A 16,747-nucleotide genomic window follows, 5' to 3' on the forward strand; every position below is an offset into this window, starting at 1 on the left:
TCCAATGCGAGTTGATTGACTTCAACGATTATTATCACACGTTAGTGATAAGACAGGCTCATGGTGCTCTCCGAGGCACGGGGATGTTTTATTTATTATGGCAATATTTGACAAAGTGGAAATCCGTCGCCCATAAATAGAGCAACTCTTCACAGGATATGCAAGGAACACTTTCTACAAAGTTCCATCAACCAGTTCCATCAACCATCAACAGTTCCATCATACGTAGGTGTTAAGAACCTGGTGTACCTGTAATGACACCAGAAACCACGCGCCTCTTTGAACGCAACATAGCAATACTGCTTGGCAGCAGAAATAAGCATCGCGTTAGTACTTCCCCGGAGTACTCTGACAGATACAGCTCTACTCATACTAAGAATGCCATGTTGTGAGGGCAGATTAGAATACAATTGTCACCATCTCTCCTATTCGATAGAAGCAGGCGTTACTTTGCGGAAATCCATGATATATTTTGAAAGTTAGGCATTATTTGCTATACTCCGCGAACAGCAGGAGAATCACCAAACAGATCTTCGGCGATGTACCTTCTAAGCACATTTCTCTCCGAAACCGGAGTATCCTCAGGAGTTGTTTGTTGACAAATTTTAACAATGAATAAACATTGTAAAACTATTTTTGTTAATGTTGTGGTATACAAATAAAGAGTTTTAATAATAATAATAATAAAGTCAACATCTCGTACATCTTCATTTTAATGTATTTTGTTAAGTTTATTTTAATTGTAATGGAAGAGATGATAATCTTCTGACACAGGGGTAATACTACTCTTAAAATAAGGCTTCAGCGATATATTCATACCACTTTGTTTCTTACCGAAATAAACTATTTTTATTTTTTATTTTTTTATTTTTATTGACGAATATCTGATTGGTGTGGAGTATAAGAATTGAAGAAATTAAAAATTACACCATATAGATTCTCCTGCTGCTAGCGGGGTATAGTAATTTGCTATACTCCGCTAGCTACCTTAATTTTAATAATATACCATCTCACCTATTCCCGCGAGTGTCATAAGAAACGATTAAAGGAAAAATAACGGAAAGCGGGCCGCAGCGTCCTTTGTACTGCCTACCAATCTTCTGCGGTCACCAATCTGTATGCCCTCTGTGGTTATTATAAATCAAACCCTCCTATTGGGAGAGGTCTCATTAAAAATCAAACCCTCCGAGGAGGAGAGGACTTTAGTCCAGCAGTGGACTGTTATAGGCTATTGATGACTACTAAAGCTATGTAATAAGCCTCACCCAAGAATCGAACTCAGGGCCTTGTGATCGCTAGTCTTCCGATTAAAATACTTAAACGATAGGAAGAGAATTTCGCAAGCAATGGTTTAAATTTCAGTAAACCTATTTCACATCTTGCGAGAAAGGTTAACAGAAATTCTACGAAGACAAAGTCTCGGGTAACTGCTAATCAATTTAAATTTAATGTAAAACCAAAAATAGGATGTAAACATTTTGTATTTTTATACAGCTTCCGTTCATTTTTGAGCAAATTAATAAAATGGCTGGTCGCATTCAATAGGTACTTATAGATATGTCTACAACTTCCTGATTGCAATACATAATGATCAAAATAAAATAATTTATTTTTGACTATGGATACAAATTACAACATGCTTCTTTACATTTCAGTAACAATTGGTGGCTCTAGAAAACGCTGTACAAAACGACTTTGTTTTGTTTAAAATCCCACCCATCGAGTCACGATTCTGTGCCGTGTGGTGGCGGCAGATCAGGATACAGCTGTTACCACCCCACATCTTCCACCGCACGTCGTACGAAGCGACTAATGGAATATAACTGAGATGGGGCAGCAGTGTTCTCTGTGCAACTAATACCATCGACTGCGATGACAAATCCATCTACCTACGTATTGATTTTTAGCAAATCCTCCCTCCAGTGATGAGACATGATGCTGTTTTTCTTAATTTAGATACTATAGTTGTCTAACGGACATACTAACAGACACACAAAGCGCCATTTTACCCAAGTAAAATGTGAGACCTCGGTTCGCTTGGTCAAAAAGGTAACGCATTGTTATTGCAATCGGAAGTTATAGTTTCCTAGTACTACCTTTAATGGTATCCACGCCTCATGATATATGTTATTGTTGGCATATTATGAGTAATTAGATTTTATTATATTGCTTCTGACGATGTTTCTGACGATAATAAAATACATAGAGTCACCATATTTATTATTTTTATTATTATTTCGTTCAGCTATTAATAGTCACATTTATGGAAGTTGATTTTGTGATTACCACCTTAGCGCAGCGATGAGCGCTGTGAGTTCAAATGGTAGATCCCGATTTCAATCCCTGGAAGGGGGAAAATAGTAATTTGTAATTTCTGAATTCAAAAACATACACCCAAAGATGTTTCGGCAGCCTATAAAATTATCTCACTCTTGCATAGCTAAGTTTCAAGAATTTATTTAAACTGTTCTCCTGTAAATGTATGTACTTTTTATTTATAAAAGTATTTAAATACCTGATTGTTTTTGAATGAAATTCGTGCTTTGGAATACTTTTCGCTGTCTTGCATAAAAAAATGACAATGGGGAACAGCAAAATACCGTATTTAAATTAAACAAAAACAAAAATACCCCATTCGATATATAAAGCTGTGCTGTGTAATATAATAAATAGTAAGAAAACCAGAAGCATATTTAACCGGGGGTTTTTAACCACAATGAGGAAAGGGCAAAGTGTGTATGATAAATTTTCAAGATAAGCCTATAGGAAACTTTTAATATTTTTATTCCTTTACGTTTATTCTCGCTAATTTTGTATTTGTGTTTGTTATTTTTTGTAGTACTTCATGGAAATACGTAAGATTAATAGTATAATGATGGTTTTTAGAACGCAAAACGCAAATATTCACCACGATTGATAAATTGAACTGTAACTGTAAAGTTAATAATTGTTATATTTTTTTCCGTGGGAAAGAAACGTTTTTCTGACAGTTTTCCGTTAAAAACCCGTGACTAAGATGTCAGCTTAACATGATCCAAATCAAGACCGGTGTTAAAAACAAACAATTAAATAAATAAATTGTAGGACTTCCACTTGTGTCCACCAATCCGCACTGGGCCAGGGTGATGGACTATGGTCTATAGGTGGGTACTGACCGTCGTTACGGGGCGTAATGTAACTTGTTACATCGCGAGCATTCGTGCAGTCAGTAAGTCGTGTTACGGGGAAACCAGCGAGCTGCTCGTTGGTCGCTTTGAGTGCTCCACCCGGTTGTCGGTATTTTGGCGAACCCTTTGAGTGTTACGGGGTTCGGTCAGTACGCTCTTGCTAGTAATACCGAATTAGTCCAATTAATTAACGAGTTCTTCAAAATCGATCGGAGACATCGGACACAGACAAAGTTTTTATACGGCCCAGTAATCATTTGGTTTTTTAAAATTGCTATCAATGACAAACCACCACATACGCCTCTGTTTTTAAATAAGTTTAATGTCCAGTAACGTTTTTTCTTTTTCTTAATTTGGATGAACATAAATTAAACAGAATCAAAGATACCAACGCGTCCTCGCTGTCGGCCATCTTGAGTGAACTAACGGCGAAAGTGGAGCACAGAGTTTTGACGAGCATGTTACGCCGATTTTAAAACACAGCGTTACATGCTCGATGCGTACACGCTCGATGCGAATGTTACATTACACCTCGTAATGTAACATTCGCATGGTAGTAGTAGTGAGAAGGGCTTAAGGTGGGTAGGTCAGTACCCACCTTAAGCCCTTCTCACTGTGGGAGGAGTCCCGTGCCCGTGGGCCGCGTTGTGGGCCGGTAATGGGTTGATATGATGATGAAATTAATAAAAGACAGACACACTTTTAAAATATTGCAATTAAAATATGATTTTGTATGCCACGACCCACCCGCCGGCAAAGCAAGTCATGAAACTTCAAGGAGATGAAATCCACTTTAAAATAAATTAAATTGTTTTTAAAATAGTGTACACATTAGTACGTATATATGATATCCATTAAAGATATTTTATTGTACCAATTATTGTCATTAAAGGTGATACAGCATTACAGTCCGTTGTATCGCGTCATATTATAAAATAAAATTATTTTTTTTATTAGGTAGCTATTAAATAGTTATATTGTGTTAGTAATTTGTTTTATTTCCTATAATATTATATAAATATATAATCATTATGAATATCCAACAACGGTCTACTCTTTAACTAAAGGCCTCTCCAAAGGAAGGATTTGGCTATAATAACGAGGCTGGCCAGATGGGTTGGTGATCGCAATCGATGGTAGTTTTAAGACCGAGAACGCTGCTACACATTATCCGTTATATATTTCCTTAGTCGCCTCGTACGGCACACACGGAAAGAGGGTTGATAACTGGACTCTGATCTTCCACCATATCAACTTACCAAACCACATCAGTAATGGGTTGATATGATGGGTTCAGTATATCAACCCATTTCCGGCCTACTATAGGGTACGGGTACCCTACCTCAATGAGAAGCGTTTAGGCCGTGACCATCACGCTGGCTCAGTGCAGATTGGTGGACTTCACAACCTTTTGAGAACATTATGGAGAACACGCAGGCTTGGAGATTACTCATGATGTTTTCCTTCGGCGTTGAAGCAAGTGATATTTCAATTGCTTAAAACGCACATAACTTAGAAAGTTAGAGGTGCGTGCTGGGATTCGAACTTGGACTCCCGAAACTGACGTTGAAGCCCTACCCACTGGGGTAACACCGCTTCCAAGATATAGTACCTATTAAACTGGTTGTGCAAAAAACAACTTTATTTCTCGTGAGGAATCCTGCGCCACAGAGAGGCACAAAGGTAACATTATTTATATAGTAATAATTGATAGACAAAGCGGATGGCCTATCTGATTGGTAAGTGGAAAACCATCGCCTATGAACAGATCAACACTTCGCAGGGTATTCAAAACACGTCGTAGTAAGTGCCGCCTTGTGTACATTAAGCTTAGGCCTCTTGTGTCAGTTACACCGGGAACCACGTCCTTGAGACCTGAACACAGCATTGCTGCTTGGCGGCGGAAACAAAGCCCAGAAGCCATAAATTGCTCTACTAGGTACTACTCAGGCACTCATACCCAAACAAAACTGGGCACCAGTTACGTCACAGGCATGCCGGAACAATAGCCCGCCAGCCAACTCGTAGACCGTGGACAAGGGGCAAAAGACTGAGAATCCAAGTTTTTCTGGTGTTGTAAAGCGAATTAGAGAATTGACTTGATATTGTTCTATGGTAATCAAGAGATCAGGCTAGCAGTGTTTTTTTCATTAGGGAATAACTTCTGCTTGGTGACAGTAAAAAGGTACATCGTTTTAGAAGAAGAAGAAACACTATTGCACGTATAACATACAGGAAAAGAAACAGTAAGGAGTATACAGTACACAATGTAGACATGCAAAGGCGGCCTTATTGCTGCAAGCAATTTCTTGCAGGCAACCTTTGTAGATAGGACTTACAGGAAGAGAACGGGATAGTGCCAAGAGTGTTGATAGATATTCATAAATACCAAAATTTAAAGATACAAATACACATATAATTTAAATAAATATACGTAACGTTTTAGTTTTAATTGACCACTAGTTTGTTAGCTAAAAGCTCTATGATATTTTGCGTAGGTACAATTTCATACATAGATTACTTTTGTCCAGCGTTTTAAAAAAAAAAAAAAAAATAATTGTAAAACAGTGGTGCTATAGATATATTGAAAAAAAATTGGTTATTTTTTAATATTCAAAGCCCATTAAAAAACAACCTTCCTTAATCACGGTAAAAAATATTTTGATAACAATTTATTCTTTAATTTTCGTTTAGACGGCACTCTACTTTTTGTTGATCAAATCAAAAAAAAAAGAATCGATCGTCACGGTAGCTGGTTGTCACGTATATCCATTGATATTGTAAAATTAAATACAATAGTATGCACTACAAACAGAACAAAGTCTTCCTTGTGTAGGTAGGTACTTGAACTTGATTGAAATAAACAATTAGGTTTTTTTTTTATATTTCAAAAATCTTCCTATTTGTACCGTTAAAATGTAGAGTTCAAAGATACTTGACCGCCATTTGTTTAGCTGTACACGAAAACATGTTTAATATAAATCTTTCTGGATATTCTACAAAGAGATTAATTATAAAGGACCCTTTGTTATTCATGTTTCATGATACTTCGGTTACAATTACACTTAGCCGTGTGAATAATGAATCGCATTATATTTACTGACGACGTTTGCAAAAGTACCTATTTGTTCAGTAGGGTGAAGCTCGTAATGTAGTACAATTCTGTCTTCCCTGAAGATAGAATTGTACTACATTCCCTGTTGCCGCGTTTTGAAAGGTGGATGAGTAAATCTTATCCCTAGTCAGTGGGTATAATGGGGGGATGAAAATTGTATCTCCTACCGATGCTAATTGGTTTCTACGCAGCATTGTACTGGAGCGCTAAATCGTTTAGCTGCACGTATTTGTCGGTAGTATGGCCTAGCCATGGCCTCATCAGATAAACGGTATAAGTTGTGTTTTGTAGAGTCTAGCCACAAAGAGGAAAGCCACTCAGTTTCTGTTCGGAACCAAGTCCTCTCAGGTCCTCTCAGGGCCATAGTCATGCGACTTAGTTACCAGGTGCTCCACTAACTTAGTGGAGCACCTGGTAACTTAGTCTCATGACTTAGTACTTAGTGGCACTAAGTACTAAGTATGTAACTTTAAGTTGAGTATAATAAATAATCAGTTGCGCATTTTTTACCATATATAACTTGCTAATATCCACTGAGTGCAGGACAAGATCAGTTATAAAATAGCGTTAATTGTTTAATTACTGGAATCTTTGTACTTATTGAACTATTTATAAATGCGCGGTGTAAATAAATAGCCAATTACAATAACTACAATAAAATATTGTTACATATATGATGTTGAGACTTTAGATACGCAGGATTGGTATTTTGTATTTAGTTCATACAGGCAAGTTTCCTCTAATATATCCGGCGTGCGTCTGTATCTTGTTATTTATATTATATACTAGCGGACCCGCGCGAATTCGTTTGCGAATGAGCCGACTTAGAAAAATATTCGTATGTAGTCGCGGACTGTTTTATAGAACTTTAAACGTTACTTTGGCGTTACGTTTACCGTTCACCCATCAGAATCTCTCAGAAAGGATATTTTTTGCAGTTTTGCCCGAGATTCCAATATAAATGAATCCTAGATAAATCTAGATCGATTTATCGCCCCCGAAACCCCCTGTATACTAAATTTCATGAAAATCGTTGGAGCCGATTCCGAGATTCCAATTACATATATATATAGGTTCAAGAATTGCTCGTTTAAAGATATAAGATATAAGAAATGAAATGAATATTTCCATATACATTACTATCCTATACACTTAAAACTTTATACCTATAAACCTTTTGATCTCACAAACAAGGCTATCACACCACCAGAAAGAAAAACGACCAAGAGTCACTTTTAGACCTTATATTATGCAATGATGAGATCGGGTCTCAGTGTAATTAACTATAACCCTCCGATAGGGAAAAGCGTCCATATAGTAATTATGGCTACAATACAATTATTAAACCATGGTACGAATCATACACCATCTACAAGGCGAGCTTTTAATTATGGTGACTACAGTGTAATTAACGACTACTTGCTTTCATCTGCTTCAATAGATTTGGAACATTTACTTACTAGATCAACATAAAGAATATCGAACAACAAATAATAAAATAGTAAAAATAACAAGGCAGAGTAGGATTAATTACGAATCGAAAATAGTTGAAAGTGATCATAAAGGATTTTATGCACATGTTAGAAAACAAATATCAACAAGGGTTGACGTACCACCAGCCTATATGAATCCGCAAACAAATATAATTGTAAAAAGATTAGTAGAAGTAGCCGAAACTTTTGCCAGTCAATTTGAACATGCTTACCGCTGTGAGCCTCCTGGGCTTTTACCAGAAGTGCTTACTCCAAGAGTACAGGCCCTGCTATTATGCTCCAACAGTGTAGCGCTATTGTTAATCACACAACTTTACCGATGAATTTGTCATTTGCAACGGGAAAGCTACCAAAGAATTTAAAAATACAAATTGTTACACCTATTTTCAAAAAGAAAAATTTATATGGACCAATCAGCTTGACAAGTATCTTATATAAGGCTATGAAACAATCATAGCTGGCAATATGAGAGAATTTATATGTAAACAAACTAAGGGACTAAGACTTGCAAGTCTCATATAAAGAGTACAAGTGCATAGTGTATCTTGTTGCTGGTTACCATTGACAGATCACAAGAACATGAGTTCGATTCCCCAAAAAGCTCAGGTCTAATGCCATGCCCTGAAAAAAAACCAGTTCCATAAATAGTTTAAGACCGTATGGGAACAGCGCGGCGTAGTGGATAAATCCTCTTTTATGAGACAGGACATCAGAGCCCAGCTGTGAAGTTTCATGCTTTACATTTTTTTCTCATGAAGCAGGGTTAAGTATGTTGGCATATTGTATTAATACATATTAACTATAAAACTTATTCAAAGCTATAAAATAATTATTTATCCTGGTCGTTAATCACTTGAAGGCGATTTGAAGCTTGTTTGAGTTGCTACGGTGCAACGATTACACGTGATATTAGTCCAACTAAAGGACTTTACCCACGATCCAGCTTGATTTATATGCTGCCAAGGTCTGCCCGGAGTAGTTGTCATACACATCAAGCGTGCACGAATGTGTAGCAAAGAAAAGAGGTAAAAAAGTAAGAATGGTTCCAACGGTGATTTTTTTATTGAATCATGAAATTTAATAAAACTTAAATATTGATTTATATATGCATATATAAAGTAATTTCTTTAAATTTTATTTGTAATGTTTGAATATGACTTATGGTATATAAGTCAAATTCAAATTCCGTTCGTTCGTTGCTCCTAAGTGTAAAAGGGATTTTAATTTAGATTGCGCCATAAAGTAATTTTAGTATTAATTTACCCACACGGAACACTACTTCATCGCTTACGTATGTAACTCCTACTAAACATAGTAATAACACGGCAAATTGCTGGACATCCAGAAAATCCACAAAACAGTGCAATTAATAGTAGCGTTAGGAATATTTTTGATCAGTTTGCTTGTATCATCGTTTATGACCTTGACGGAACGAACAGAAAATTGGAATTGGATGGTAAGTAACGTGCTTTAGTGAATAACTGAATACCTGCTTTACTGTTTTGTTATGTTTACAGGTAGGCGTATGTACTATTTCAATGCTATGGAAATGTTGTGTACCCTGAAGAATCATAAATTTATGTATAAATAAAAATAAAAAAAAATAAAAAATTGCGAATAGGACCTATTGATAAAGGCAAGCAGACTGTCTTCTACCCAACCAACAAACTTTACCAAATTACATACGATTTCCCAACATAGGTATATACTTACATTTTTAATATAACTTCTAGAATTACACATGCGAATATACGTTTTTTGCGTTTATGTTCTTGTTGATTGTTCACGGACGGATAAAATCAAATGTTACGTTTTAAATGCACGCACGGCTTGGCTGCTCAACCGATCTTGACGCATTTCTCTTTAGTCCAGAAAAATAATTGAAGGAAAGTCAAAGTTACGCGGACCAAGTCACCAAGTACCAGCTTACATACATTCATCGCGAAATTTGCATGAAGGCGACCGGAGTCCGCCGTGCACCGCTAAGCAAACCAGAATAGATAACTACTGAATAGGGGAGCAGGTAATTATTAGCCCTTAGCGCCTCCATAACTTCGACCCATCTAATGATCACGAACACGCAACTAGAATTTAAAAAACCTTCTTCAAAAAACATAATAATATGTCTATCTCTTTCACTCACTTAGCATTACCGTAAGAATTTTGTTATTTACCCATCAACACTCATTCCTCATCATCTCAGACCTTGGAATTTATCTATGGATGCCCATGGACATAATTTAGGTTTGAACTGTTTTACTTATAACTTCTTACGGGTTTTACTATCGTTCCAAGAATTCCGTCTACTGGTATTATTAAGAAAACGGAAACATACTTCGTACTTTCTAAGCGCATAGCTTTTTCTCAATTTTGATGCAAAAATATATTGAACATACCTATTATTTAAATTACCTATGCCTCGTAATTTTATCCTATCGTCCTTAGTTTTGAAATACGCTTTTCTTAATGGATTTTTTTTTTTTTCAATTTTGTTCCTTAGCTACAGTCTTTCAAACATATAAACTATGTAGTTGCATAATAATTATATAGGTAGGTTCAACTGGAAACCTCAACAAACAGTATTCTACAATAAAACGATCGCTCTAGTTGATGACAATGAATTTAGAATCCCAAGGTAAGGCGTGGCAAGGAAAAACTTTACAATTTCTGTTCCCAGAAAAAGTGTATGAGGGTTTGAATAAATTTCTTCGCCACTAGATCTAATTAAACACGATGAACGCCAACTGAAACCTTCAAGGTTTGCAAGACCAACTCCTAAGTTAGTAGTGGACGCGCGGCACAACTTATTGCACGCGCCAACAACCTAGTAGATACTTTTAAGTATTTTAGAGGTTGTATTGTTTTATACAGGACAATTTATAAACTAAGTTGTCCGCTTACTCGATCGAAGTTCGAATTTATCGAAGTCGAGAGCAACGTTTTTAAATTCCGCGCGTTTTTTTTTAATTTGGCGGTATTTAGTTGTGTTGCTAGAGTTGGTGATTTTATTGTGACTTGCAATCTAAGGGTAAGTTTCTGTTTTTTATTTATTTTATGATCTAAGTATATTCATTAATATGTAATAATAGTACATAGTTTTAGAATATAGGAATAACCAATTAAGGAAGTTCTGAATACGATGTGCACGTTTTATATCATTTGTGTGTTTTGTTTTAAGTTAATTTTTTTTAACGCAAATTGGAATAGGCTATTAAAAAAACACAAAACTGACTTAGACGCGTTCTGTAGATTCTATTTAAAAGTAAACTGGACACAACGGATTCGCGGGATTTGTGGAGATCCTTGGCAATCTTCATCCAGATAATTCCAAATTTAAATGAGATTATCTGGATAGTAAATTCTCTTAAATTAAAAAAAAAAATCCGTATCAGTTAAGATTTATCGGAGATCAAAAAAATCACAAGTCAATCTTATATTGAAATTAATATTTCTCATTTACTATTAATAGCATATTAATTGTTTTACTATACGAAAGCATAAGTAAAGCCAAGTAACGTAGCAACACAGTCTAATAAAGCGACGGAATTAATTAAACTGTGATGGATTGACTAAATCAAAGGTTAATTTTTTATCGCGCAGACCCTTGTCATGTTGATAGGTTTCGGATAGACGGGTGCTTAACTAATCTTGATTTTAAGCAAAATGATCACCGTACTATTGCTACGAGGATAGGTTGCTAGAGGTATGCCTACTTTGTTTTTAAAAATATGCAATTCCAAATTTCTTTATTCACGTCGGCCTAATCACAGGTAATTATGAAGCGTTCATATATCTTGTTTCAATTATTGTGAGGTGATCGTAATAACTACATTCGTTTATTTAAAGCTAGCAGGGTTCCAAACGCGCCTAAGAAGACCCCAGCAAACAGCCGAGTTTTTTTTTTTCTATCACCATTCAACACAATAGACGTTAGGCAAACCATGCCATGCAAAATTAGTCATGACGAGCTTAAATCAACCGTGTCGTTAATTTTAATCTAATGAAAATGATTTAAACCACTCCTTGGAGGTAGATATATACCAGTCTAAGTAGCATCGGACTAGATCCCATTTTTCAGTGCAGGATCCATGCATCCATCATATGAAATATAAAACATAACACTTCTTTAACAAGAACTGTTTATTTTTAAATCACGAAATTTACGATTTCAATTTAATCAATTAAATTATAAGAAATCAACTGATTTCTTATAATTTAATTGAAATCGTAAATAAAAACCTTTTAGGATATCACTTCATTCAACTGTAATTATTTTTTACGTTACAAATTGTAGTTTATTACGATTTAAATCATAGAGAAATAGAAAGATGTGAGGGATAATCCCCGATGGTTGCACACACGGGTTTCATAAATGCAACCTGACTAAATGTTTGGGTGGGTTGGTCTTTAAAGTTGTAGACTGGCTCCAATATGCATGCTCATTTGGACGCATTATTTTAAAATAAATCTGCTTTTAGCGGCGTCATGAAAATCAGATGAGAGTAAATTTTTCTGAATAGGAAGTTTTAGTTTCCAACGAGAATTATTAAATTATGATTATTTTATTGATAAAGTTTGATTTTTTAAGTTTACATCTTTAATATTAACGAATATCGTCGATTATTTAGCTTAGTTCAATTTTTTTATAAATGATTTAATACTTAATTAAAGCATTTTTGATTAAAGCCGAATAAGTATATACATTTACGTGCGTAAATTAGGTACACAGACGAGTTTTTTTTCATATTTTGTTTACTACAAGCACTATAACAATATATATATACCCCTTGAACGAAACCTCACCTTGTGGTAAATTATTATGTATTCTAAGATAGAACGGGCTAACCTGTTCGGGATATGGCAGTTGTACCCATGCTCGTAACTCGCAATAAGTTTTCACGAACATATCCTCCAAACAGATCAGATCAAAGAAAGTTTATTTTTTAATTCCCGCTAGGAGGAGTCTTTTGCCCAGCTGTGGGGTGGTAAAAGACGGGGGTTATGATAATATATCATTAATATTGCTTTAATGAAAATAGAATACCGTTGTTCTAAATCAAGTTATTAGATAGGTATAACAATTTTAAATAACTACTTTATATGCATCAAGACCTTGGTAAATATAACGTTAGCTTAAATAGAATAATTAAATAGAACGTAACGTGATTCTACAAAAATAAATTAAATATAGTTACAATTATATATTACTCTGACAAACAGACATACACACACACACACTCACATCAAACTTTTTGTCGTTTGATGTGACGTTTTTGCATCGTGGCTTAAAAATAAAGTGTCTCGAAATAACAAGTAATTTTTGTAATTTTATCAATCATTTTAGTATGTTTGTTGCGGCTTATCTCCGAAACGGCTGGACCTTCTTTGACGGAACAGGAAAAAAAGAAGAAGTCTTTATTGTTGAACATACAAATAAAAAGCTCGGTTAACAAAACAAACGATGATAAACAGATCAGGATATTTTTCATATGGTACATTTCCAGTATAATTAATACTAGCTGACCCGTGCAACTTCGTCTGCACCAAATCGGTTATTACCGGAAAACACGAATAAAATGACATAAAATGATTTATCGCCCCCGAAACCCCCTGTATACTAAATTTCATGAAAATCGTTGGAGCCGATTCCGAGATTCCAATTATATATATACAAGAATTGCTCGTTTAAAGATATAAGAAAGATAAAATAAACAAAGGGGTGAAATGAGGTTTGACATAATACCCAAAAAATCGAAACCGTTTTTATTTTACTAGCGTGAGTTGAAGGACAAACGCACAAACATATACACTTTCGCATTTATAATATCAGCAAGGATTGTTTTTAAACTACGGCGTAAATAAAACAGCAGCCATCTTTCTACAAAACACCTACTAAGTATAATATGAATAGGTAATCTAAGCACCGGAACTACAACCGAACTACACCTAAATGACAATAGTAGGAAGTAGTCACAATGATTCGTGCGAATAGATTTTCTACTACTGAGAACCATGAAAGAATTGCTAATCGACTAAAAGCTACAAAGATCTGTCATCGAACGAATAGTTTTTAATTAGTGGCACCCACACCTGTAGGGGCCTGAGCTAATAAGTAAAAATGGATAACAATATTTTGCAAAAGGGGATGAGCAGAAATAACAAATTCACACCAACAGAACCACTAAAAATCTATATTCAAGTATATTTTTTTTTTCTTGCTGTTTTTAACTAATTATGTTCCCTATTCTTTTCTTTCACACCACTTATTACGTTACTGCTTGCTCTGTTCAATGCTTTTAAAATTTTCTAAAATTGTAAATTAACTGTACTTTTTCGGCAATGTTTAGTCTTTGTTATAAGATTGTTATTATATATGTATTAAGTTACTTCCTACATGGAAGTAAGAAGTGACTGTTTTTGCCAAAAAAAAAACGACTTCGATTTTCTTTTTGTATTGTAGTTACTTCTGTCTTCACTTTGATAGTCTTTAGCCGGTATACTGTAGATTCCTACCATACTGTTGTCATAGTACAATATATTTTTTGAACTATTACTACAATATTTTATTTAATATGCTACATAATATCTTTTCTTTTTCTATTGATATTTGGTCTGGACTACACGTTTGTCGGTTCAGCTAATAAAAGAGCAGGCTGTACGCGAAGCGTCTTATGAGAGAGATTTTTTGTCCAGCGGTGAGCAAAATAGATCTACGCGTTGAATTTGAATGAATGAACAGAAGGTCCATAAAGTGTAACTTTTAAAAATACCTCTATTTTCTTGTTAAATACGAAGAATTGAATAACAGGTATCCCATGTACCTGCTTCATTCAATACATTACATTAGAAAACTAAATTATAGATGAACATTATATTTTCATGGAATAATGCATTAAAAGGAGCTACCTGTAAATATAATTTTCTTTTTTGTGCTCCTTTAAATACTAATTTCAATAACTAATTATCTAATATCCTAATTAAAAATAGCATTTATTTTGATAAAACTCTACATGAACCAAAATTTAAATTTTGGTATCGAAATTAAAATTCCTAATTCAAAATTAATTTATTTCATGTAGTCTTACACTACCAGCACTTTCGAAACCTCAAGTCTGTTTATTTGTACAACACCAACAAGTTACAAGTTAACTTTACTTATTCTATCTTGAGAGAGATAAAAGGAGTTTCAGCTGCTTCCAAGCAACCTAAAACAGTCTATATGCAGTATATAGACCTTAGACACATAAAAGCTGTGATGATATAGGATAAGGCTTTTGCTTCGCTTTCGAGGACTGGGTTCGATCCCCGCCACGCACCTCTAACTTTTCGAAGTTATGTGCGTTTTAAGCAATAACGTTGTATAAAAACATCTTAGAGAAAAATGTATGCCTGAGAGCTTCAAAATGTTCTCATAGGATTGTGAAGTCTACCAATCTACACTTGACCAGCGTGGCCTTCTCATTCTGAGAGGAGGCCCGTGTCCCGTAGTGGGTCGGTAATGGGTTTACGTTTGCATTGGTAGGTCCAGAATTATTTAAGAAAACATATTATTATAAAAGCACAACTACAATCACACATGGTTCCTGTAGGTACATTTCGCAGACGACGAGCAAATTGCACTTATCATTATTATACTATATTATACTAACTATTCTGTATTATTTAAATATTTCGTAAATTTCCTCCAATGTCTGACTACTTATCTAGTTTAAATAATTATAACTACTTAAAATTTCATAAAGTAAAAGTATTTGGGTTGGTTAACAGAAATTGGTTGGCTTAAAGTACAATTTGCAAAAAGTGCCAAAAGACTTAGAGTGACAACACTTGTAACTGTAAAATTGCTTTTAAAACAATGATAATTAATCATTTAAGTTGTGTAATTAATTTAATACCAAAATTTAATTTAATATAATCTGAATTCTCGATAACCGCAGGTAAAATATCCTACAGTTTTCTTTTAAAATATTGATAACTAACAATTAAAGTTTATAAGAAAGATGAAATTTGAGCACAATACTATATTACTGTCCATATCGCGAAAATACATTGAACTGAAGAAATGGTTAAACTAACATAGATATGAGTGAAACTAAATATCTTGTTTTCCAGGCTAGTATTATTAGTTTGTCGTAAGTCTTAAAAATACCATAATTTGGTAGGCAAGAGCAATTAGCCTTGAAATATATAAACAAACCGAAGCCATAAGGTTAGTTTCACCAATAATTATATTAAATTTAAAAGAACCCTCAACTAAAATGAGTAAACAGGACATAGCTGCGCATAAATATTATAAGGACCTACTAAACTACCTTATCTAACACAAATTACTATATGCTTAACAATAAAACGTTTAATGAAAACCTTGATATCCCATAATATGAAATTATTTACCTACACCTACTTTAGGAAGTAAGTATATTATGTATTTTTTTTAATAGTACTACCTGTAATTTTAACAATGCACCTTAAATATCAACATCGTTAGCCTATAAGTTTCTCTCTGGCCACTCTAGGCCTCTTGAGGAGAGAGAGTTCTACAGCATGAACCGATCAGCCGCTACAATACGAGCTGGTGGGATTAATTAACAATTTTAAAATGTTGTGTCCCGATACGAATCGATTGCATATACACATAACTGACCTCTAATAAATAATTTCTAAACAGTCTACCTCGTATAAAATATGTTCAAAGGATACAGAAGCAAACACCATTACTTTTCTTGTAGCTGGCTGTATTTAAAAATCATAAAATATAAATAAATTATATCAGGCTGAATGACGCGCACCCTTTGCTCCAGTGGAGGGAAAAAACCAATGAGCGTAGTCATGTGTACAAAGACCTTGGCTGTTAAAAAATAATAGAGGTGGTGTTTTTTTTCAATGAATTCTGGACGAGAGTTTTTTACCTTTTAAATTGTCAGGCGATGATTGTGCTATATATATAACATGCGAAGTGGTTTTATTCCAAG

General features: G+C 34.6%; 1 protein-coding gene across 1 annotated transcript in view; it reads left to right on the forward strand.

Annotated features, from left to right (window-relative positions):
- The first annotated feature begins 10,574 nt into the window (after window positions 1–10,574).
- The window catches only part of LOC120628433 (putative metabolite transport protein HI_1104), a 50,485-nt gene continuing 44,312 nt past the window's right edge, over window positions 10,575–16,747 (forward strand). Inside the window, exon 1 of the mRNA XM_039896805.1 lies at window positions 10,575–10,803. The gene's annotated coding sequence lies outside the window, so the exon portion shown is untranslated. The remainder of the gene's footprint in view (window positions 10,804–16,747) is intronic.

Source organism: Pararge aegeria, chromosome 12, assembly GCF_905163445.1.
Source record: "Pararge aegeria chromosome 12, ilParAegt1.1, whole genome shotgun sequence".
NCBI classification, from domain to species: Eukaryota; Metazoa; Arthropoda; class Insecta; order Lepidoptera; family Nymphalidae; genus Pararge; species Pararge aegeria.